The sequence below is a fragment of the Bacillus rossius genome, chromosome 3 (assembly GCF_032445375.1).
Source record: "Bacillus rossius redtenbacheri isolate Brsri chromosome 3, Brsri_v3, whole genome shotgun sequence".
In the NCBI taxonomy this organism is placed as follows: domain Eukaryota; kingdom Metazoa; phylum Arthropoda; class Insecta; order Phasmatodea; family Bacillidae; genus Bacillus; species Bacillus rossius.
This window is the reverse complement of record NC_086332.1, coordinates 127,991,538-128,016,382: the sequence shown is the minus strand read 5'-3', so window position 1 is coordinate 128,016,382 and position 24,845 is coordinate 127,991,538. Positions and strand designations below refer to the sequence as shown.

The 24,845-nt window shown below is 35.4% G+C and overlaps 1 protein-coding gene across 3 annotated transcripts in view; it reads right to left on the bottom strand.

The window, feature by feature from the left end:
* Nucleotides 1-24,845, bottom strand: part of LOC134531237 (equilibrative nucleoside transporter 1) — a 296,916-nt gene that overhangs the window by 220,301 nt on the left and 51,770 nt on the right. The gene's annotated exons all lie outside the window — the stretch shown is intronic.

Below are 24,845 nucleotides of genomic sequence, written 5' to 3'. Positions count from 1 at the left end.
AATAATAATCGGAAGCACACGGAGAAAACCACCATAATATTGTCAAGAATAATCGGAAGCACACGGAGAAAACCACCACAAGTTTTCTTTGATATCATAAAAATACAGAAAAAATATTTAATAAATAACAAAAAAAATTAATAAAAAATTTTTAATGACAAAATAAAATACAAAAAATACATAAACAGATTCTGCTAGCTTGTGAACTTCTCATTGTTGAGCAAAGATATAGTTCTAGTACAAGTCAGAATTTTATGTATTTTTTGTATTTTATTTTGTCATTAAAAATTTTTTATTAATTTTTTTTGTTATTTATTAAATATTTTTTCTGTATTTTTATGATATCAAAGAAAACTTGTGGTGGTTTTCTCCGTGTGCTTCCGATTATTCTTGACAATATTATGGTGGTTTTCTCCGTGTGCTTCCCATTATTATTGTTAATATTATGGTGGATTTCTCCGTGTGCTCCTGATTATTCTTGTTAATATATTGATGGTTTTCTCCAAGTGTTTCTGATTATTCCTGGCTAGACATCTGATGGTTTTCTCCGAGTGCTCCTGATTATTTGTGAGAAATCTATCTCTGCATGAGAACTTTTTACTTAATGAGTCATGTCATTTCTATTAAGAGTTACATTTAATTAGTGAAATTCTGTCAATAAATCAGCACTTACAATATTTTTATCAGGTGGATTTAAAAAATAATAACCTTACTCAGACAAATAATATGTTTTGAGACAGCTGAGAAGCATTAACATGAAGGACAAACTGCATTGTCCTTGGAGACTATCGAAGCCAACCTTCCTTTGCGATCGATAGTGAGCGTTCCGCATCCCACATTAATGAAATAGATATTATTTACCTGCAAGCTACACGTGGAGACATCTGTTGACGACAGCCAGAACTACTTGCATCAATTTGCATTGCATTAGATAACTTAACTGTCGCTGATGAAATATTTAAAAAAACTCTATTTAAGAAATGGTTCCAATTGGAGAAAACTGACAGTTTGTATCTAACATTAGTCACAGAAGCTACCATGGATCGTGGTTTGATATCTGCAGCTGAATCGGAAGGAAGCCGCTGTAGATACTGTGGCAAGGATTTTGCCATGAGAAGGAATGCTAGACGTCATGAGAAGAATGATTGTGCTAGAAACCCACTACGCAACATGTTAAGCTGTAATCGTTGTAGCAGGTTGTTTAACACGAATTGACAGCTTAAAAAGACATGGTAGAACATGTAAAGTCAAGACTACTTACGGCATAGAGGACACCGATGGATCCACTAGACTAAAGAAGAGTGATCTGCATTACGACAATAATTTTCCTTGTCCTGAGCGTGATGGTATTAGCTCACCCGATCGTGAGGAAGAACATAAATTGAAGGATGCTAATGGCTTCGGGAAGACTCAAACTAATGGAAGTATCAACACCGTGAAAGGTGAGAATACATTCAAGCCTATATTCAGTAGATCCTCCATTCTTTGTAAAAATGACGAACTGCTAAAAAGGAAGCATGAAGACGATGAAGACACTTCGACATCATCAATAGTGAATTCATACGGTAATCTGGGTGAAGAGGATGTCTTCTACAGTGATTGTTACAGTGACTCTGAGGCTGTTGACAAAGGCATAGACTGTGATGAAGCATCTAGAGCTGACAAGATCGAAGAATATGGCGATGTCCTGAGACCGAAACGTTGGAAACGTCGTGTTATAATAAATAAATCCGATAATGCTTATTATGATCACTGGGACGATTGTGATATTAACAGTATTTATAATAAACAAGCAAGTAAGATGGTGGTAGAAGAGATTGATTACACATCATGGAAAGATCCAAACATATTGGTTGACCGGCTAAGACTTCTACATGGCTCGCTTTGTGCAGGAAACTATTCGTGCATCAAAGAAATATCCTTCATACTCAAAGAACTGAGGAAAGCTGGCTACATACAATAATGGCTTCTTTTACTTGTATTTGTGTAATGATGAGAAGTAATTAAATACTGAAAGTAAAAATTTAATGTTTTTATTTCTTGTATTCTGATTTCCAACTAAGCCTGTGTGTTTCCGCTACTGTATGTGTGATCATTCCGTTTCCTGTGTGTACTGTGTGTATACGTTTCGTTTCCTGTGTGTGTACTGTGTGTACGTTTCGTTTCCTGTGTGTAATGTGTGTACGTTCTGTTTCCTGTGTGTACTGTGTGTACGTTCCGTTTCCTGTGTGTACTGTGTGTATACGTTTCGTTTCCTGTGTGTACTGTGTGTACGTTCCGTTTCCTGTGTGTACTGTGTGTACGTTCCGTTTCCTGTGTGTACTGTGTGTACGTTCCGTTTCCTGTGTGTACTGTGTGTACGTTCCGTTTCCTGTGTGTACTGTGTGTATACGTTTCGTTTCCTGTGTGTACTGTGTGTATACGTTTTGTTTCCTGTGTGTACTGTGTGTATACGTTTTGTTTCCTGTGTGTACTGTGTGTACGTTTCGTTTCCTGTGTGTACTGTGTGTACGTTCCGTTTCCTGTGTGTACTGTGTGTATACGTTCCGTTTCCTGTGTGTACGTTCCGTTTCCTGTGTGTACGTTCCGTTTCCTGTGTGTACTGTGTGATCATTACATTTATTGCACGTAAATTGCATGTATTGTGCGTACATTGCGTACATTATGTGTTGGAGCTGATGGAGCTGTTGGAGCACTTGAAGCTAATGGTCAATTGAAGCATAGGAGCAAAATGTGGATGGATCTGATGACGTGAATTGTAGCTCTTGGAGCCTGGCGTATATTGGAGAGATTGAATTTTTTTTTTTTTCGATCAAATGATCCTTTTTTTTAATTTGTAGATTTGACTCTAGTATTATTGTAAATGGTTCTTGATTTGACTAGCGTTTTATTCCATACGGTGCATGTATATAAGCGAGTCCTAGACAGCAGGTCGCTCAGTTTGTTACTGACATCAGCGGTGTAAGGATCGCCTAGTTTGTTTCTTCTGGTGCATAAGTCGTGTCAATTAGCTGTATTTGAGACCTCGATGGCATCTTTACCGTCTTTAACGTCGAACTCGATGGAGGTTGTACCGTCGACTACGGGAACCTTGACGACAGCTACGATGGAGAAGGTGCAGATCCCGTTGACAACGACGACGTCAACATTGGAGGAGATTTAAACAGATGTGATACCACCATCATCCGAAGTTTCATCATCAGCAATGGATTCTTCATCTAATGAAGAGCGTACATTGTGTCAGTGCAAATACTGTGACGCATAATTTACTATCACCTCAAATGCTCGCAGACATGAAAGAAGCAGTTGTTCTAATAATGTTAAAAGAATACAATTTCAGTGCAATAAGTGTAAAAAACTAATTTCACGTCTTGATAGCTTACATCTTCATTATAAAAAATGCTCCGAGAAAGTTAAGTGCGAGTATAATGAACATGGTTATTGTTTTGACTCTTGTGTTGTACCGGCTGATGAGTCTATATAAGTGAGATCCTGGTGATATGGACTTCAGTCCGTCTTTGGCTGCGGTGATGAACGGATCGGATAGTTAGACTTGTATAACATAATAGACCTGTATCTAGCTATTCTTGAGAACTCGATGGCATCATTACCACTATCTACACCAACCTGGATCGAAGGTCTACCATCATCAGTGCAGAGCACGATGACAACGACGTCTACAGCTACACCTGCTCTCTCAGCACAGCAGGAGATTTCGACGCGTGCAACATCTTCCGCAGAACAGACCTCAAAGGCTTCAGAAGTTAACATGTCAGCAGTGTTACAATGGTTGTCAACAGTTCCAGTGGCATTGATGAAGGAAGGAAGTGCATCCAGCGGTGTTCCATCACCCTACTGCACGTACTGTGAGAAGATCAAAAACTTGAAATTACGGGATTATGTAATACACAATTGTAGAAATAACTCTGAACGCATTAAATATCAGTGCAACAGGTGTTTAAGCAAGTTTATACTCTATGGAAGATTAAAACGGCACTCAGGAATTGTGATAGACTGGCTGTACATTCATCGGAATCAAGCTGTATATTTTGTAACAAAACATTAGCAAATAATCAAAGTGCACAACGACACGAAATGTATCACTGTCCTTTTAATGAAGTCGATAATTCGTATTTGTGTGAAAATTGTGGTGTACCAATATGTCGACCTGATAAACTGAACAGACATTTAAAGTCATGTAAAGGACTTAGTCCATATAGTAAGAAGACTGTTTGAATCGAGAGATCCACAAAACTTTAGTAATTTGTCTGTGTATTTTTTTTGTACTTGTAGTAGTGTAGTACTTATGTAATAAAAGTTTTTTTAAAAGAACTTGCGGTGTTTTTTATTTTCTCAAACCTGACACTTTAGTGGTATTTTTTTTAAATTAAAGTTGTTTTGTATCGGCTAGGGATCGAACCTAGGACCTTAGTCGATCTAATCAATCAGTATATAGATTACAAATTTATTTAGTGAATTTTGAACTTTTTCCCGCATCTCTAGCATTAAAATTATGAATTACCAAAATGTTGGTCTTGATGTCTGATAGGATGATGGTAGTATAGGATTTAAAGTCTCTTTAAGGCTGTTAGGCCCAAATTTATTTAAAGCATATTATTTTGTTTTTATGTTGGCCTTATACATACAAGATTCTGTGCAAAACCGATTTGCGCTATAACTTATAGTTTTCTCATAACTGGCACTCAAAGTTAAAAAATATGGCATTTATTGTAGAGATTATTTCAGTAGCCGTTCAATGTAATTTATGAAATTGACTATTTAATTAACTATTGAGTGATGTATTTTAAATTTTTTTTAAAAAATAATTTATTCGTGTACTTGAGCCAGAAAATGAGAAAATTTAAGTTGTTTCTAGATCCAAAAATATTTGTTTAAAATATATAAAAATACCATTACGAAATACTAATCTCAATATACTTTCATCTGAAATAACAAAAATGTGACTTTCACTATATGAAAGCTGTGAGCCTCTACGAAAGAAATGTAACCCCTGGAATTCCAAAATATATTGAATGCAACCCGCAACACTAGTGGTGCCGCGTTGTCTCGCTCGTCTTTTCCCTCTTCTCGGAAAGAGCACGCGGACTTGGCCCGGTGTTGCCAGGTACCTGTCCCGTCTCTGAGTATTCTCTCTACCTGCCGCTAGACCGGCTGGCTTTCTTCCTTCCCCACGGCAGTGTTAAACAAGTTTACAGGTGTAGTGGTCAGTGGTTTATAGCTTGCGGTTTAATATGTCAAATGTATTAGTGTAGTTAAAATAATTGAACTGCTATACAATAGTGATTTTTGCTGGTGCGATGCAATGCAATTGTAGATGGGGCAAATATTTCACATGTAGCTACCATAGTCATTGGTAATGACGCACCCAGGCGACTGGATAGAGCCAGCGGATAGAGCTAACTTCAGCACCGTGTATTCAGTGTCATTTTTTATATATAGACCCTGCAAATTATTGAAAATCAAATCACATCACTTTTTTTAAATTTGTGTAAAGGCCAGAGCGCTAGCCTCCTGAACTAATTATTATTGACTATCACCTTTCATAAACGTGTTCTCTATTCGTCTATTGGCACTCACAATTTCCTTTGCAATGACCAACGAATACGCCTGGTACTATACAAATGTTTTTAGATGATATTTCTAAATTTGTATACAACTTGAATTTTTAATCGTTGCCTAATAATAGTTACTTTTTTTCTCCTTAACCCCCGTTTTTGTTTGAAATTTTGGGGGATAATTGATTTCATAAATAATTATTTCAGACAAAAGTTATAAATAGTAATTAAAAGTTAAATAAAAAAGTTATTTAATAAAGTACATAGTACAGATTTTTTTAAAAAGTATACCCCTGTTTTTGCTACAACCCCTTTTAGCAATATTTGATTTTATCAAAAAATGTTTCAGCCAAATTTTTGGATAATAATTATAATTTTTGCAAACAATTTTATTGGTTTTCATAGCGTATCTACTAATGAAGTTATGAATATTTTTTCCTATAACCCTAATTATTTTTCACGCCTTGCAGTTATGGTTGTATTAGAAATGTATATAGTAAAAAAAAATATTTTTGGTATTACTGCTACGTGTTATCATATGTTAAAACAGATGCGTTATATATTATATTATGGGAGTAACTGCAATTTTTTTTTTTTCAAAAAATATTCCCCATTTCTAACCAGTTAGTCAAATTTTGCCCGTAACTAACTCGACCGAGATTTTCCATTACTATATTTTATATATGTTAGGAAGTAATTTGTGCAAATATACGGTAGTTATCGTTTGTGTTTGTGTATATATATGTGTATATATACATGTATACACATTTTTACTTGATGATGGTTATGTTATTTTTGGGATCATAAAACAATTAAAAAAATTTCCGAAAGCCGCTCCAGGGGAACGGCTGCAATAAGTAGGTAGCTTTTTTTTAAATGTAGGCTCTACCCAAAACTGGCAATTATTACAAATGTGTAGGTGTGATAATGTAAAATGTTACAAATAACGATATGGGTTCTTAAAATGATTCTTGTTTAATCAGAATTACAATGAAAAATAATATCTCCTGAAATTCGTAATGTGTTGAGAGATTTGGCAACAGCGCGCTCCATGTAAGTCGTGTACTGCAATCTAAGAGTGGGACGGAATTAAGTATGTGAGTATACTGAAGCCTTTGCCAGTTTTTCATTTACTGCATCAACGTTTTCCATTTTCACACAATAATGTAGTTTTCTAGGTTATTGAGTGAAAAATGTGTTATTAGCTTATAGGTGTTCGGGGTGTGTCCAGATTACTGCGAAACAATAACATATGTAACTTAAATGTAGGCGTGTTTAAGGTGTAACGACCTAAAATAAATTCGCAACATTTTTTTGTCTCACAATTCATTACAGACGTAGCCTATGCTTTCCATAGGAGTCACACACAATGTTGGTTATTTGTAAATGTTGTGAATCAGTTGCATACGTGTCGGGCATTAACAATTTCCAACCGAAATAACTTAGTATAATTTGAATTTAATTAATGAATTTCTACACAGCATGCCAAATTCATAAAAATCCTTAATTTTCTATTCATGTTTGCTCAATTTACAGCAACTAAATTTAGAAATATTTTATCGTAGTGTAAATGTGTCTACAGACTTATTTCATCCAGGATTGAAAAATGGTAAAAGTTGGTTATTGAAATTCTTGAGGTTAATCACTTTGCAAAAACGATGAAATAAAAACAGAAACACACAAAATATCACTTAATCTTTCGCTTGAAATCAAATATCTTCAATTGTCAAAGCAAGGAAAACCTTCCAGCCGAGACAATTGTGCACCAGCGTCACATGAACATGACATCATTTGGCATGGCTGCTGCGCAAGGTGATAAGAGCAGTATAAGTCACATTGACTGTCGAAGTTTCTGCTTCCTCACTGTCACTAGCTACATTGCCATCACGTTCACTCACTATTTCATGTTCACTGCATTCTTCATTGACATCAACTCTTGTCCACTTCTCCAGACAACCTTCTCCACCATCCTCACAATCTGGTACTTGCTGAACAAGATGAAGGAGCTCAGTGTTATCGTCTAGTGTGACAGATGTAGGTGACAGATGTAGTGTGACAGGGTAGATGTTTTCTTGAACCCGAGGTTAGGCCATAGCTTCTTCCAAGATCCCTGCAGTAAGTGCACACTTGTATTTTGCCACGATTCTGCAACCAGTAAACAACATCTTTTATTGTAACTTTCTTCAGCTTCTCAAGGATGGAAAGAGAACCATTTTCTTCATTAAGATATCGTAAGAAAGAGCATTTTTTGGTAGCTTAGTTTTATGTTCTGTAGCTGCAGCAGCGATGTCACATTGGAGGGGTGGGGGGGGGGAGGGGGGGCAGATAAACTGCTTTCATGTCCCCGCATATCAGCCGCATGTCTGATGGGTGAGAAGGGGCATTGTCTATCAGAAGTAGAGCTCGAGGTGGTAGTCCATTTTCTTCATTAAACTTTTTCACTGAAGGAACAAATTGCTTGTCAAACCACTCCAAATAAGAGAACTAGTCATCCATGCCTTGTTTTGATTCCTGTAATACACAGGGAGAGAATTCATATTCACATTCTTAAGGGCTCGTGGTTTGGTAGATTTACCAATCACCATCAATGGAAGCTTGTTTGATCCTGCTGTGTTACTGCAGGATAAAACCGTAAGACAGTGGTTGTTAATTTTAAAACCCGGTGCAGAAGATTCCTTTTGAGAAGCAAGACTTTTAGTGGGAAGGGCATTAAAGTTCAACCCAGTCTCGTTTGCATTGTAAATTTGCTGTGGCGAGTAGTTTTCTGACGAAATCAAATCACCAAATTCGCTACGTATTCTTCTGCAGAAGCTGTGTCAGCTGATAGCTTCTCTCCGCTTATTAACAATTATCTGATCCCATGTCTTTTCTTCCATCGATCCAACCATCCGTTGCTATAACCCATCCCACTCTTAGATTGCAGTACACGGCTTATGGCGCGCGCGCGCGGTTGCCAAATTTGCGTGTGCATCGGTGTTTTTTTAAAAAAAAACTAATTATCATTGGTCATGTTAATGTACAAAGTATAACAGATGTGCATATGTTTATTTTTTTATTATTAAGATTGCTTCATCTTAATTTTTTTATGTGCAGGCGACAAAAAAGAACAAATTTTTGAGATCGTCAGCTTCGATAAACGTGTTGTAAAGACACAACTCAGTAATTCTATGCGGTTAAAAAAGTTGTCCCTACAGTAAGCAAACTGATTCCCGTATTAAAGGAAAAGTTAGGTTGGCAGTGAAGTCCTTAGTCGCTCAAGAGATTACTGCGAAGTATGAGCTTCGTCTGGAAACTGTGCGAAGACAGGCAGTGTTTGTTAATCGAAAGAGCTAACATAGTGGCATGGTGCTCCAAGTACCTCACAGAAATTAGACACAGTGTAGGTCTGAAGGTACGGAAGTGTTTTACCTTGATGAGTCGTGGGTGGATACTACGTAATATCACATTCCAGTAACTAAAGGAAATGCAACCAAGAGGCTAATATTGGTTCCAGATGTAGATTTCTCCCAGGGGGATTATTGATGTACAAGTCAGCTACGATAGTCGGGGATTATTACAGTGAAATGAATGTTACAAATTTAGAAAAGTGGCTGACCGAAAGTGTTCTACCAAACTTGCCGCCATCTTCTGTTGTAATAATGGAGAATGTGCCATATCACTCCAAACAAGGTGATAAGCCTCCTTCGAAATACAGTACAAAAAATGAAATGATTACATGGCTAAAATGCTGAAATGTATGTTTATGGAAATGGTAGAAAAACACACACCAAGGAGAAAATATTTCATGTTGATCAACGTTTAAAAAATGCAGGACATTATGTCATTCGCTTCCCACCATACATGTGTGAGTTCAACACTACTGAATTAGTGTGGACAAAGATAAAAAGGTGCATTCAGGAATGTAATACCGTCCAAGAGTTTCCCGCGCAAGCACTTCAGACACACACACTGGATGCTGTTAACTCTGTAACAAAGGATGACTGGGTAGACTACTGCAATGAGTTGAAAAATTAGATGAATACTGGAAGAGGGATTGCAAAATAGTCATGGCAATGGATCAGTTCTTAATAAATTTACATGACGATAGTGACAATGATGAATTCCTTTAATCAACAAGTAACAGATAACGGACAACAGTGATGAAAATAGTGATAACTTTGAGAACACAATGAATTGTGAAGCAAAGTTTTAAATTTATTTTACATACTAAGTGACCTAGTTTTCCAAAATAAATCATGTCTGGTTTTCGCTAGTTACTGAGTTAACAATATTTCAATTAATTTTGGTTAGCATAATAATTAGAAGACACCGTAAGTATATTTGATGGGACAAAGTAAAACGTTGCAGGTTTAGATAATAGTTTATTACTTTTCCTGACAGACAGATGAGTACAAATATTCGAGAACAACCACTGCAATTTACACAATGTTACACTTATATAGTACTAGTACAATTCATAGGATTTCTCACTTTTGGTTTGGTAACCCAGCGCTCTTAGCCAAAACACCTTTAATCGATTACTAGCTGCAGTACCCAGCGTTGCCCGGGCTGAACACAGGGCGAAGGGGAACTGTTTAGAGGTCAGATGTAGTTAGTAATTGTCTTCTTAATTTGAAAGTCAAGTGTGCAAAATAATTTATATCACTTTCAGATCCCGACAGACTGCATGTTGTATCTAACCCCCTTCAACGCATTTCATTCTAAATTGGACTTTTAGTAAGGATCCCTAACGTTATTGATAATATAATATAGCATATAGCCTTCCTCGATAGATGTACTATCCAACACTGAAAGAATTTTTCAAATCGAACCAGTGGTTCCTGAGATTATCGCGTTAAAACAAACAAACAAACAAACAAACTCTTCAGCTTTATAATATTAGTATAGATTAATTACAAAAATGTAAATACAATTTGCATTGTACTTCCACTTTAGAATGCCTATTATAACCTTCAAAAACTCATATATATTATATGATTTTTTTAATGTAAGTGTGAAGTTCTCTTTCCAGATAATTGAGTGTATTAGGTGACGTAAAACAATGAAATTGACTTAATGATGTGTTTAGTAGAGTTAATATGATATAATGAATTTGCGATTAGATTGTAAGACGTTATTTCTGCCGCAATATGAGTTAGCAAACTGCACAAGCATGCTCACGAATGAATACCGTTCGGGTAAGCGCATCATGAAGTTGTTGAAGTTGTTGAAGTTGTTGAAGTTGTTAAGCTGGGTCCTGCTCGAACATCATAGAGATGGCCACCTTCCAACTGGTTCGCTGTGAACACTGTCTACTCGTCGCTGGTTTCAACAAAATTAAGTTAAAATTAATTACTATTATTACTATTCAATTGTCAGCATTCATAGTGTACAAACAATGCAGAACATATTATAACTTACAATTAAAACTTTCCATTTAAGCCACTTTTGTGCTTTTTTGGAGCAATAGCAACTTATACCATAGAAAAATAATATATTAGTATAATAATTACATAATTTAATAAATTCTGGGAAATGTACCCAAAATCACCCAGAATGAACTGAAATGATATGAGACACAACGCAAAATTACGTATCACACAACGTTGGTACCCTTAACGACTTGTGAGACATTTATTTTTCGCTTCTTCATCACAACACTGCATCACGGTTTTTATTATTTCCCACTTCCGCTGTGTGTCACTTTACCGCGCCTCTGCGAGCTGCCACCTTCGCCTTCTATTCTCGGGTATACACTGAAGGGCGATGTTTTCCTAACAGCCACTACACGGCTCTCGGCTACGTGTCGCCTGCTCCGCTGTCCCCGCACCCCGCGCTGAGAGACGCAAAGATAACTGCCGGGCACAGTATACACCTCGTACACATATCATCGGAGAGCTCATTGAATGTTCCTTTTTTTGGCTTATTGACGTAGTATATTTTTTGCACTCTTCACTACTTTGTAAATTTATGAAAAAACCAAAAAATCTTCGATTTTCAGTAATTTAAATAATTAAAATATTAATGTAGGAATTTGAGGAATAACTTGAATTTTTTTCCTGTGATTCATCCCTATGGTCACTTTGTGTGCCAGCAAAAACATCATGATACTCACAGTCCTACACAGTAAAAACAATTCCTGAAATCGAAAATTTTGGGAAAATGGGATTTTCAGGGCAAAAAAACCTTATGTGGGACCAACCTAAAAAATTTAATCTAAAGCTCCTGAGATACTTTTTAAAGGAAAAATAGTTTGTTTTCATACTTTGAGTAGGTACCAAAAAAGTTACAGAGCTTAGAATATGATGAAATATGAAAGACTACTGAAACGTTTATTTTTCAGAACAAATAAGTATGATGTGAAATTAATAACTGAGTACCTGTTTAAAATAAAGGTTAAAGTTATTTATACAACCTGGAAAGTATTACTTTAAAGTTTGCCTGGCACATAGGACACTCCAAGCATGATCTGTCTGTCTGTAGGCTTATCAGTTATGCTTGCCTTGCATGCTGAGGCATGCTTATCTGCTGATGTGCAGCAAGTCTGAGTCACAACATTAGATAGTGAATACCTAGAAGTCTTGCCAGTAGACAGCCTTAGTAGCAAGCTAGCAGTTGTGCTGAGAGTGGAAATAACATTTTTTTTCTCAGTGCTTTTTGTTCAATAAAAAAGTTTTTTTATTAATGCAGTATATATGACCTGCAAGTTAGACAGTGATATTGACATTTTTTCTCAGAGATGTTTCTATGTTATTAAATGTTATTAATTTATGGAGTGATATCATGAAGAATGGAGTGTTCTGTTGGCATATTCATTAGAGGTATGTCATAATCTAGCCTATAGCAGATCATCCGAACTCAAAACATTAAGTGATGTTAGTGATGAGAAAAAAAACTTCTAGTTTTGAGATAAGGTTGTGAAAACATAAAAAACATTTGTACGTATCATGAAAAAAAATAACTGGACAAATATTTTCATATTCATGGAAAATGTTGTTGTGATCCCTACCGACATTACAAGAAAACTTTTAAACAATCTCTTCGAGAAATAACCCTCACAACTGCTACAAACTGCACTCAGGTTAGTTTGATTCCTGGTAAAGTTTTGTGCTCCAAGTGCTTACAAAAAGTACAAACTTCTTCACATATTTCAGGTGATGACACTGAACAACCACTTGATTTGTTTGAACCAGAATATGTTTTGGTAGTCAGTTAATACAGCATGTTCAGCACTTGGCGTATCTCCAGTTAAAGTACAGAAACTCTCAACGTATGCTAGACCACCTGTTTTAAAAAAGGTGTCTAAGATTGCTGCAGTTGTATATGATACGCTACAAAAATTTTTTAATTTAGAAACATCATTACAAGATGAAGAGGACACGAACTGCAATTATTTACAAAATTTAGGTGGTGAATATGAATCACTTATCGACATAGGCGGGATTTAGGGGTGGCAAGGGGGGGCACTTGCCACCCCAAAAATTTTAGAGAAAAAAAACTTTTTTGCAGGTGTTGATAGTTACCTCTCTTTAGCGCTGGCGCACGGCGCAGCATCACTGTGAGTGAATTACACTCGTTCCAAGTTCGTTGTTAGTTCCAATGTCACCGATAGATAGCAACATAGCAGTAAAAATAATAAATTTCGTATACATAAAACAAAACTTCTTACATTTGTATTACGTCTCACGTAAAATTAATACTCAACGTAGTAAACCAACTGTGGTAAATTATTTTATGAGCTATAATTTTAGTTTAACTTCTAAAACTATTATATAAAAAAAAACCATAATTCACTTCATCATCGGAGATACGAAGTTACCCACACAGAGAACCTTTCTGTGTATGTACGTACACATAAAGTTTCTCTGTCTGTGGGTAATAATGGGATACGGGAACAGAATAAGTAAAGCTAACAGAAGTGATATTAGACAGATTTTTCATTGTTGTTTTTGTTCCAGCTCTCGGGGCGTGCAGAAATTAAATGTAAACTCGGCCGCCCAATAGTTCTGTAATATATGTATCCCGAAATAATTCATTTGAAAATTGTATGCATCTTAATACTTACTTGGTAAATGTTTCCTCAAAAAACTTGAAATAAGTAAAAATTTTAGTATAACATAACATCCACATTCAGTGTAAATCTTTGGTGCCATGGCAACAAAGAAATAAACGAGTTCGTTAAAAACCACACCATGTTGCTTCTGTTAGGCCTACTTGTTTATTCTGTGACACGGGTCAAAACAGTGAAAGTGAATTGCGCAAAAAAAAAAAATTGTGGTAGGCTACGTGTCAATTGTACGTCATAACATTTCAACGTAATACACATAAAAATTATTTCGGGCCGGCCCGAGGGAGGGGGGAGGGAACAAAGTGCACTATTTATCACTTTCCCTCCTTTGTCCCATGTCTCATTACTACCCCAATACTTAATTTTGTTTGTTTTGTACTTTCATACTGCCATGATAACCAAAAGTTATTGACAGAATCACAAAACCACTGAATTTATGCTTGTACTAAATTATCATATATAATATTTTTATGTAATGTTAAGTCGGTGTGTTTATATTTCAAGGATCAACTAAAAGGACAGAGTTCACTACTGTCTTTTTTTGGACCACCCAGTAAATAGAAGCGAAATGAAAGCTGTCAGCAAGAAGAGGATGAGGCATCTGATTCGTCTTCTCATAAACTACCTGCTCCTTGCTCTCACATGAGTGACCGTGCTTCTTCGTCTAGGGCTGAATCTGTTTTCAAACCAGATGTTTCCGCTTTTTGTACTAAAGACGACTTGTGTGCCTGACCTATTACTCAGGAACGAACGTGATCCCTGTCATCATCCATCTCTAGCTATGAAATACTTCAAAGAGGGTCCATTTCAGCCTGACAAGTTAAAATTTCATGTTACAGTTGGTCGCAAATTTAGGGCTAAGTGGTACAAAACATATACTTGGCTGGAGAATAGCCCACTGAACGACAAAGTATACTGTTTCATATGCCGACTATTTCAACAATCAGACACGGTAACAACAGCTGAAAATGATTTTACAGTCACCGGATTTTGCAAGTGGAAGAAGGCTACTACAGCTTTCGAGAACCATCAGAAGAGTAACACACATATCAGAAACAAAGTGAAATTTGCTTCACGTCAACAGGCCGAAAAAGATGGAAGCATTGCTGAAAGGGTTATTGATAAATATTCCAAAGACGTTCAAGAAAACAGACTGTACCTACAAGTAGTGTGCAAAACCTTGATATTTTGTGGAAGGCAGGCAATTGCCTTAAGAGGTCACGATGAGACCACTGCTTCAAAAGTAAAGGGAATTTTTTGGAGTTGATGGAGCTTCGCAGCAAAGATAGCACATTAATAAGACAATTCTTCGCTGATCGACACAAAAACTTCCAGTACACAGATGGAAAATTTCAGAATGAACTGCTAACCATTATGGGAGAGCAAATAAAGACTCAAATCACTGATAAAATAAGACAGGCAAAAATATTTGCTTTCATTGCTGATGAAACACAAGATATTCCCAGACTGCAGTAAGTAGCTGTTGTGATAAGATATGTGAACGACAATCTAGAGGTTCATGAATCGTTTGTAGGATTTTACTATACAGAAAAAAACTGATGGTGAATCGTTAGCAAATCTATTGAAGGATGTTTTAACTTCTTTAAATTTGGAAGTAAAAAACATACGAGCTCAATGCTACGATGGAGCATCGAATATGCGAGGGTCGTACAAAGGAGTTGCGGCAAGAATCCAGAAAGAAAACCCGTTGTCAATGTACATTCACTGCAATGCACACGTTTTAAATCTCTGCATTGTAAGTTGTTGCACAGGGGTAACATCAATAAGGAATATTTTTTCCAATGTACAAACTTTGTACAACTTCATCGAAAAATCAGGCAAACACCACGCAATTTTTGAAAAAATTCGCAAAAGCACAACAGTTTTCAGTGGTGGAACAAAAACATTGAAGTCTCTGAGTGACACCAGATGGTCCTTTCGTGTTGAAGCTGTACGTTCATTACTTGGCAATTTTGAAACTTCATTGACAGCCTTGAGCGAAATCGCAGCAACTGATCATACCTTTGGTGGCGAGGCCAGTGCCCTACTTAAATGCATGGAAGATTTCAATTTTATGTTTGATCTTTTGTTGTAAAGAAGAGTTCTTTCTCAGTGCAGCATCCTATCTAACTCCCTCCAAAGTGGTAGTGTGAGCTATGAAACAATAAAACGTGTGGCGAACAGCACTATTGATGTTTTGCTTTCTTTTAGGACAGATGCCTTTTTCACTCAACTGTTCAATCACTGCACTGAGGTAGCCAAACAGTATGGTTTCCAGCCAGCACAGTTACCAAGAAATGCAGAATACCACGAAAAATAAATGGTGGTAGTAAAACTCCATTTGAAACTGTGGAACAGTTTTACATAATTACGATACATTTCCCTCTTCTTGACATTCTTGTACAAAAAATAAAAGACCAGCTGGATGAAAGCAATTTAGATGTCCTAAATCACCTGAGTAACATTCTAGGTGAAAATAAAATTAACGCCTCTAGTGTAAATGTTGTTTGCAACTACTACAACTTAGACAAGGAATGCCTCGTGGCAGAACTGCAGTGTTTTATAAAATGGAAATTATTAAGAACAAGTCCATTGAAGAAAGAGTGGTTGCATCTGCATGTGTAGGAAATCATGTGAAACATATTTTTCCATTAATTTTCGAGTTGTTTCGTTTGTATCTTACCATACCTATGAACTCGGCTTCTTGTGAACGATCCTTTTCATGTTTGAGACGGTTAAAAACATATTGCAGGAATTCTTTAGGACAAGAAAGGCTCTCTTCTTTGGCTTTGTTAGCCATTGAAAGAGACATAAAAATTGACATATCAGATGTGATTACTGCTTTTAATTCAAGTCGAAAGCGAAGATTACATTTTCAGTGAATGAGAAAAAGTAGAAAAACTTAACTGAAATTGTGTGCTATTTACAGTAAAATGACTACATTTTTTGTTACTTATGTCACTATACTATATTTTCTGTAAGAAAAAACCTTCGCATTAATAAGGCTACATATATTATAATGGGAGTAAGTGTTGAAATCATGTTTTTTTTTATTGAGATTAAATCCCTCTCTTTTCCCCCACAGTAACTTCTACATTAACGCGGTCGAAAACTGTTTAAATAGCACCATTTTGCACCTTGAATTCAAAATTTTTCCGGGGGAGGGCCCCCGGACAACCCGCTTTATTCGCTGGGTTGGTGTTACTTCATTTTCCCGTTGCCCCCCCCCCAACAATAATGCTGAAATCCCGCCCCTGCTTATCGAGGAACTTAGAAAAAAGTTCAGAACTCAGAAACTACAAAAGAGAAAGTAGTAATTCTCAGCTTATTGCCTAAAAGTTGGAGTATGAAAAAAATTCAGACTGAATTTAATGCTAATCAGTACTTAGTTTGATTGACCCATAACCTGAAAAAAGAGGATGGAGTTTTGCCTGATATTTTGAGTAAAAAAGTGGGGAAAAGGTTGGACGAGTTAACCATCGTGAAAGTGCAACAATTTAAGAAAATGACGAGTATAGTCGTTTGATGCCCGGGAAGAAATATTGTGTATCTGTAAGAAGAGATAGTGTAAAAACTAACATTCGAAAAATACTTGTGCTAAGTAATCTCAAAGAATTGTACTCTGCAATTAAAGATAATAGCCCCAGCATTAAAATAGGATTCTCTAAATTTGCAGAGCTACGACCAAAATATTGTGTGCTTACAGGTTCTGCTAATTTTCATTCTGTGTGTGTATGTAAAATGCACCTAAATGTTAAACTTATGCTTGCAGCTATAAAAACTAAACTTGATTACAAAGAACTTCTGAGTATGATGGTTTGTGATTTGAATAATGAAAAGTGTATTACCTCACAGTGAGAAATGTGTCCTGGCAATGAAAAAGTTAGGGAAGTCGTCATGGAAGATATTGGAGCATTTGAAATCTGTGAAGAAGTCAAATATAAACAATGGTTATCAACCGACATGTCAACTTCTAGAACTTGTAACTATACCTAAAGAATTTTGTTATAATTTATTGGAAGGTCTTAGTGACTTAAAACTACATCATTACATATCAAAACAACAATCTCAGTATCTAAAATCCCTAAAAGAAAACCTTCAAGAAAATTAGTTTATTATCATGGGTGACTTCTCAGAAAACTTTACATTTGTAATGCAAGACGAGATCCAAGGTTACCATTGGGTTAACTCTCAAGCCACTCTTCACCCTTTTGTCCTGTATTTCAAGTCTGGAGGTAAACTGGAAAGTGAAAGTTATTGTGTAATTAGTGATTCATTAGAACATAGCACTGTTGCCTTTTATTGTTTTCAGAGGATTATCCTGCAGCACATAAAGTCATCACACATTGGCATTGTTAAAATCTTTTACTTTTCAGATAGCTCTGCAGCACAATATAAGAATAAGAAAAACTTATCAATCTTTGTCACCATGAAATAGACTTTGGTTTGAAAGCAGAATGGCATTTATTTGCTACTTCTCACAGCAAAGGTCCATGTGATGGAGTTGGGGGTACGGTGAAGCGGTTGTGACTAAAGCAAGTCTTCAGCGTACACTAACTAATCACATTGCATCTCCTATACAAATGTATAATTTTTGTAAATCACAAATCAAAGGAATCACATACTTTTACTGCACTGAGGACAATTTAAAAGAAGCTAACAAATTTCTTCAGCCTTGTTTTGACAATGCTATTGCAGTTGGACAAACAATAACCTTGCACAGTTTTGTACGTGTGGATAAATTCAGTCTTAAAGTTCAAAAGACATCCATATCCACCGAATTTAAAATAGTGCCCATCAACAAAGAAATTCCTCAAATTGTACCTAAGGTAAATGATTATGTTTGTTGTGTTTACAATAACAATTGGTGACTAGGACTTGTAACAGAAATTGCTATGTTTAACATGGATCAAGAGCTACAAATACAATTCTTCCACCCGCATGGCCCAGGAACTTCTTACAAACTCTCATCAAGTGACACTGTGTGGAGCAAGAAGGAGCACTCACCCCACTGGAGCTTACAACTGCTACAGGAAGAACACACAACATGAGTCTCTGCTTATCTCAACTTGTCGCCAACAAGTCTCCTTAAATATTTTAAAACAGGTATTCAAAAATTTCATTTAATGTTATTTCTTTTTACTGAGCTTTGAACATTTTAACCTTTATTTTAAACAGGTACTCAATTATTAATTTTGCATCCTACTTATTTGTACTGAAAAATAAACGTTTCAGTAGTCGTTCATATTTCATCATATTCTAAGCTCTGTAACTTTTTTGGTACTCAAAGTATCAAAACAAACTATTTTTTCCTTAAAATAGTATCTCAGGAGCTTTATAAATCAAATTTGTTTAGATTTTTTAAGTTGGTTCCACATAAGGTTTTTTTGCCCTGAAAATCCCATTTTTTTTCAAAATGTTGTGCTGACGTATCCTGTTTCTGACAGCAAGATTTGCAAAAATGTCTTGACCATACCAACAAATCCAAATGTGTTACAAACTGAGTGTAAGAATCCTAACTGTAAACCACTCTCATCTTGAGTGATTCTGAAAATCAAACTAACCCAAAGGTTTGTAATGATGAGAATACCAAAAGTGCTAATATTGTTAGTGAAGGTGAATCAAGTAAACCAGCCAAGCCTAATTGTGTAAAAAGTGACATCACCAATTTGTCAAATGTTTTCGTTCCTGATGTTTCTCTCTGTGAGCAGCAAAATGTAGCAGTTATGGATATACTAGTTGGAGGTGAAATTTCTAATATTGCAGCTGAACCCACTGAAGTAATTAGAGGTAATATCAGTAATTCCATATTTGCTGGCATTTTGAGTCATCACAATAGCATCAGCAAAAATCAAAATGAACCTGTTCTTATTGAAGTAGACGATCCTGAATTAAGGCAGCTGATACAGTCACAAAACTTTATTTTAAATGATTATGCATTTATGGGACCTCAAAATACTAATACTAACAGTTCTGTTTCAGCTGGCCCTTCTGCTTACAAGGTTATTGCTGTGGAACCCAAAATCCAAAATGATAATGAGAAAACAACTGAAGTTACTGCCAACCTTGATGGTAATATCCACACAGTAGAAATGACAGAATTTCAGCATGTTGAAGTTGAGCTAATGGGCGAAATTATAAATGAACCCACTGTGGAAATTATTGGAGAAAAAACTAATCAACATATTGCAAATGATAAAGAATGTGATTTGGAAAATACATTCCAAATTAGTGATACTCGTGAAGGCCGGCCCAAGAAAGGAAGGAAAAGGAAGTTCAAAGACCAGACTCCTGAAATAAAGAAGAGAAAAGTAAACACAAAGGGTGAAACTAAATTTGCCAAAGAATTCAGAGACTACCACTGCAACTGTAGACTCAAATGCAATGAGAATATTTCCTTGAGAGAAAGAAATAAACTTTTCTGCAGTTTTCAAGAAAGTGGATCATATGTGGTACGGTGTGCTATAATGCAAGCAATGGTGAAAGAAATTCCCATTAAACGTAAAAGGGTGAAGACATCTAGAAAAAAAACCACTACAAGAGAATATTTGTTGTCAAATACTAAAGTCTGCAAAGCCATATTTATGCAAACTTTACATGTATCAAGCTGTGTTATTGACAAGGCTTTAAAAAAGAAAAAGAGTGCAACTGTAGATGCCCGTGACAGTGCTGGAGGGCACAATAAACTACCTAACGATAAAATTGAAGAAGTTGTGGAACACATTTCAAAGTTTCCAAAGTACAAATCTCACTACTGTCGTTCATCAACAGAAGCAGAGTATTTACATCCTGAAACTACCCTAGCTGTTATGTACAACATGTACTGTAAAGAGAGTGAGAAGCCTGTATCTTTTTCTATGTACAAAGAAGTGTTTTGTCTAAATTTAATTTGAGGCGCAAACCACTGAAAAAAGACACGTGTAATGATTGTGACAGGTTGCTTGTTGAAAAGAACAATGCTTCTACAGTTGATTTGATGCATGATGCAGAAGAAAAACATAAAACTCACCTGGAAATGGCAGAATACGGTAGACATGTCATGAATCAACAGTTTAATGCTGCTAAGGAAGATGCGACAAAGGAAATTGACTTGGAAAAAACACTACCTCTACCCAGGATACCAACATATATAGTGATATGATGAAAATGACGATGGATATTACTGCACATGGGTAGAGGGTGATGCTGGGAGAGGAGCTCAAGAGGTCTGGTCTTGTTTACCAAAACATATTCTTAGTCACATTCCTCCAGAAACAAAATGCTTGTGGAGGACAAAACAGAAATATAAAGATTGTTTTGCTTCTAAATGCTACGTTAGAAGATCATCCAAGCTGACATTCAGAGTTATCCAAGTCAGGAAATCACATCCTCTGTCAATTTTTGTTAAGAGTGACCTAAAGCAAAACGATTTTGTTGAAATATACATTGGGAAAAAGGTTGGCAGAAAAAGTAAGAGCTAGAAAGCTTGCAACGGTGACAACAGTGAATTATTTTCAAGCAAACTTCAATCATTGTGGCCCACTGGGAAACCCATAAGTAAAGAAAAACTCCAAGACCTGAAGTCAATGTTTCATCTGATACCTGACTGTTTGCCTTTTTACAGAAACTTGTCAAGTTCCAGTTTCGTCGAAGATGACATTGAAGGTTTTTCTGGTGGACCAGATTTTGAACCAGAATAAGTATTGTTTTGAAATCTTTTTCTTTTAAATAGTGTGGTTTTTAAAGTAGGCCTAAGTTTAGGGCATTGATTACTGTTTATTTCACACTAGCTTTATTATAAAGGTAAAACTCTCAGAATGTTTTTTTTTACGATGTGTGCTTTATTCTTAATTTTCCTTATTTATGTAATTTGTTGTCCAGAATTTTTGACATTGCATAATATTTTATTATGTTTCTCATGCCTTGTAGAGACAGAACACACTTGTTAGTATTCTGGGTAGGTTGTCTACTGATCTATGTGCACTGTTGATACAATTTCCGTGTAATTCGTAAACTGCATATTTGTCTTTACTTAAAGGTAATAAACAATTTACGACAAAAATGTAAAAAATCCTTGCTATAATCAAATACTGTGTTAGTCTACCAATGCAGTATTGGAAATCTAATTTACAAATGTAAACTATCTGCCACATGGTCCATAGTCTAAGTTTGGTTTTATTCAAAATAAAAAACTATAATTATAGCAATGATAGACCAAGCGACATTTTGTATAATATTTATCCATCGGAAGAGAATTTTCCTATTGTAGTATTTAAAATAATAAATATAGTGCATTTTACATGCAAATAATATTACAACATTACAATAACACGCACGTGTAACTTAAACCAAGCATGTTTGCGGAATGTTATATAACTTCAAAACAACCTTTTTGTCACTTAGTCTTCTATTGCATAACTACATTCAATTAATACTGATAAAAAACATACAACAGGAACAATGATATTATTTATCACAATGTAAAATAAATAGGTTTTCAAATAATATATGTTTTTTTATCTGTTTTACAATTACTAAAAATATTTTACACTGGCAGCACTGCAATGCATCTGTCTCTCAGAGCTCTGTCTCAAATGCAATTTTTTTTATTCCACCTTATGTCAAAGCTATTAGTTAAGAACTATTTATGTAAATAAATCACAATAGCTGTCTGGCATCTGTTAATTTACTGAAAATTTTGTCAACGGATACTTGCTAATGTTATTTGCAAGCTGCAAACTGTCATGCAAGTGATAATACATTTTAATGATTTTAGATAAGACTTAGAAAATACCTGGTGTCAAGCTTCTAAAGAAAATTAACACAAAAGCTATTATTACTAATGTACATGCTGAGCTGTTAGCCGTGAGACTAAGTGGTGCGACAAGAACGCTCATTTCAAAGTTGGAACTGTGAAGCAGTTCAGCAGCCGGCAGTGCAAGGCCGAAATTGGGGCCAGCCGCGCCCAGACGGGTCACACTGGACGGAGGTCAACTACCAGTCAACGACAGGTCATTCTGGTAACCATCACCACGAGCATTTAAGTGCTCTACAGAACCACTTGCTCCACAACAATACACACACGCCACACTGACAAACTTTGAGGCACAGTATTCTGCTGTACAAATGAAATAAGAACACTTCTAAATGGAAATTTTTCTTTCAATATGATGAAAATAATTGGAAAATATCTGCACCAGTAAAAATATAAAAAGTTAAAGATTTGAAAAAATTTTATATCCAAATGAACCAGAAATTATTGGACAAAAATGTTTGTGTGCTTCACCTTTTATAAAATATGACTAACAAAAATCATCACCTTAGAGTAGTTGCAAACATCAGCTTTAATTGTGATAAGATTTACAGTTAAGAAATATATCTGTGCTGTTTCTGCCATTAGTAGCAGACTGCACACTCCACTACAATGCACACTCCACTACAATCCACAGCTACTGGCAAGCACATCAGTAGACACTTCAAAAGTCAATCAAAAACTTTTTACCATTCAAATAACCACCAAGTCTTAAGGCTTACACAGCAAGTCCACAAAAATCTGTAGAAATTTTTTCCTGACTTCTTCATGACCAAAATTACAAATTTTGCTGATGAATTATTTGAATAATTTCTATATTTTACAATTTTCTGAAAGAAATAAAGACAACCCGCATCCCTATTCCTGTACTAGTTCAAAAAGAACTTTGCATAAGCCATTTTACAGAGTGTATGACTATGCAATAAAACACAGGTGATGGCACACTGTAGCATGACATTTTCCCTCAATTTACCATAACTGAGTAATTTACATGACTTTTTCTGGTTTTAAAGTAACTTTCCTGACTTTCCTGAATGTGGACATCCTGTTAAGGTTGAAGTCTACATGTAGTGAACATATAATGTAAATATTAACTTTCATTAATTTATTGGTCTAGCACTAACAACATGTATCTTGTATGTACATTGTAAATGTATTCCAACTCGATAACAATAAGCTGGTGGTGGAGCTAGTGCCTTGCCTCAAGACTTCCGCCCGGTCAGAAGGCTGTATTTTGTGTTCCCCTCCCCTTCACACGCACACATTGGTTATGAACATCTTGGCATTATCTTAGATTCTAAATTATTTTTTCATCAGCACGTAGGCGACTTAATTTATAGTTCCTGAAGAACCCTAGCCCTAATTAAATACATAACTTTTTATGGTAATAATTCTGATTCTATCTCTCACTCTATTTGGCATTAATTAGATCTAAATTAGAATAATGCTCAATAATTTGGATTAACATTAATACAGGTGATAGTGACAAATAGAAAGCATCCAAAATAAAATTATCAAACTAATTAATCAAAAGAAATTACCTCAACCAACTTTAATATCTCTTTCTCACCGGAGAGCATATTTAGATTCACTTTTTGTTTATAACTGCTATAACTGAATTTGACTGTAAATATATTTTACAAAATACTGGTTTCAGAGTTCCTGAATTCAATAGTCACTTATTATCAGCTATGTGTGCAGTCCCAAAAACAAAGATTTTATTTATAAATTAATTTCTAACTCTAACAAATTTGACATTAATTTCATTAGTAAAACATTTTTTATCACTCTTACTATTTCCTTCAAGTTATTGTAAATGTGTTTAATCATCTTTATGTTTTCTGTTAAGTTATGTTACTTTTATATGTTAATTATATTAATTATTATAATTATAATTATAATTTTCATTGTAATTTAATTGTATTTGTCTGTCTGTCCAATTATAGTATAACTTTGATTATCCATGACCCAATTAACTGGACATTCGGTTAATCAGGTTTTGAATTAAAAATTAAACATATTTTGTTTTTGGGGAAAAAACAATCTTGCCAAGTGTAATTCATTAGGGAAGGGACAAGAAAGGAGTAAAACTAAAAACAAGTACCTATCCATATCAAATTTAAATGTAATTCATATTTTTCATTGAAACTGTGTCTTTTAGGTCATGACAAATAATTTAATTCATACATTTTTTTAAAAATTAATGATTAGTGTTAGTAATACTTGTAAATTCATTTTGTATGAATTAATTATTAAATTTTGCTGTATTGTATAACCTAAAAACATTTTAATTTCATTATAAGTGATTTTCACTTATCCGTGCTGACCTTAACTAACCCCCCCCCCCCCCCCCCCAACCCAATTACCACAGTTAATCATATTCTACTGTATTTTTATTATAATTATCTTTGCCTACCTGCTTAGCGGTGCC